The sequence below is a fragment of the Otolemur garnettii genome, unplaced genomic scaffold (genome assembly GCF_000181295.1).
Source record: "Otolemur garnettii isolate 467f Iridium unplaced genomic scaffold, OtoGar3 scaffold00261, whole genome shotgun sequence".
NCBI classification, from domain to species: domain Eukaryota; kingdom Metazoa; phylum Chordata; class Mammalia; order Primates; family Galagidae; genus Otolemur; species Otolemur garnettii.
The window spans coordinates 466,646-468,747 of record NW_003852656.1 but is presented as its reverse complement, the minus strand read 5'-3'; the positions used below and the strand labels follow the sequence as shown (position 1 = coordinate 468,747).

The following is a 2,102-nucleotide window of genomic DNA, read 5'->3' as shown; positions in this document are numbered from 1 at the left end:
ATTCTTTAAAAAAAAAGTCATTAATGGTCAGGGATCCATCCCTCCCACTGCCATTAGTTCCTATCCCCAATGGGATAGTAACATCTTTTGGTTAGAAGCAATTCAGTGAAAGGGGTAGAGTGGCCAGAGCTGGAATAAACATCTGCCTGCTGCACTCTGGTATTAGAGTGAGGACAGAAGAAATAAGTCAGGATGTCAAGGAGGGTACAGTTGCAAGTTGACAGTCTCTCCATGAGACAATGTGGGAAGAATTTCCCCACCCCCAGGCTTAGATAGATCAATGTGCCAACATTAAAAAAAAAATCCAAATATGGGCATATGGCTCACACCTGTAACCCTAGCACTTTGGGAGGCCGAAATAGGCAGATTGCTTGAGCTCAGGAGTTTGAGACCAACCTGAGCAAGAGCAAGACCCCATCTCTAAAAATAACTGGGCATTGTGGTGGGCACCTATAGTCCCAGCTACTTGGGAGGCTGAGACCAAAGAATAGCTTGAGCCCAGGAGTTTCAGGTTACTGTGAGCTATGACACAACCATACTCAACAGAGGACAACATAGTGAGACTCTGTCTCAAAAGAAAAATCCAAATAATGAGCAGTTCAAATACTATTGAATTCAAACTTCCTCCCCAATATAGCAGTAACAATCTAGATCTTCCCAGGAAGTGAAGATAGAGCCCCTGGCATTCTTCCAGATAGTCCCGTGTTAGGCCCTAGACGTAACTGCTGCTGCAGCAGTTGTTGCTATTGCTGAAAGACAACTTCTTGGTCTCAAAGACAACAAGAAAAACCAGAATCATAAAGGAAGTGATCCCAATCCATAAGGATACCCTGAAAAACCTGTACATGTTTTGAGCCATAAAAAGGGAGAGATCAAAAGTGGCTCTGGCATGGAAAGAACCCTCTCCGGGAACATCTGTCAGACCCCATGGTCTCTCAACAGGGTCTCATCTAGCTTGTCGTCATCCTCTTCCAGCTCCTCTTCAGTCTTCTCCACATCACATTTCAGCAGCAATTCATCCAGGGACAAGGGATCCCCAGTGCTGGAGGAACAGCAGCGGTAGCTATGGTTGTAGGAGATACCAGAACAACAATCTATAATCTGACACTGTTCTTCAGAGAGAACTTCACTATGGGTAGGAAATTAATCATTTCCAGCAACCTCTTTACCCCTTAAACCCAGACATTCCCCTTCTTGTTGACTCTCCCAGTGCACTGCACCCTACAACAGAATCTTGACAAATTAAGCCTAGATTTGCTGACAACAAAGGCAAGGCTGGCCTCCTGCAGAAGCCAGTCAGGAAAAGCCAGTGATGGAAGCAGGGATGTGGGACTATGTGACCTGAAAAAGCCCAAATCCCTCTCAAGAGCCCAGCTGTGACTCCATCCATCTAGTTTTTGCCATATCAGGATGAAGCCCCACCAAAGTCACATCTCACTGTCTAAAGATTTTACATAAAAATCCAAATTTTAAAATGACTTCTAGTTATAAATCATATTGATAATAAGTATCCTTAATATAATGAGATGAAAAGGATACTTCACATTGTGGTCTTTTTTCAAAAATCCATTAACCCTGGTCTAACCATGAGAAAAACAACAGACAAATCTTAGCACAGGAAAATTCTATAAAATACCTGATCCGTACTCCTTAAAACTATCAGAGCCAAGAGGAATCTATAGAGACACAGTGACTAAATGTGATGTAGAATTTTGAAACAGAACAAGGAGGACATTGGATAAGAACTAAGGAAATCTAGATAAAGTATGGACTTAAATTAAAAATAATGTATCAAGGCCAGGTGCAGTGGCTCATGCATATAATCCTAGCACTCTGGGAGGCTGAGGTGGGTGAATTGCTTGAGCTCAGGAGTTAGAGACTAGCCTGAGCAAGAGCAAGACCCCATCTCTACTAAAAAAAAAAAAAGAAAAAATAGCCCAGCATAGTAGCCCACACCTATAGTACTGAGCCTCCTGAGTAACTATAATGCCCTAGCACTCCACCCAGAGTGACAGAGTGAGACTCTGTCTTAAATAAGAAAAAAATAGGCTCAGCGCCTGTGGCTCAAGTGGCTAAGATGCCAGCCACATACACCTAAGGTG

The 2,102-nt window shown here is 43.1% G+C and overlaps 1 pseudogene; it reads right to left on the bottom strand.

Annotated features, from left to right (window-relative positions):
* Positions 1 to 647: 647 nt before the first annotated feature.
* Positions 648 to 1,186, bottom strand: LOC111722476 (annotated as a pseudogene).
* Positions 1,187 to 2,102: the final 916 nt, after the last annotated feature.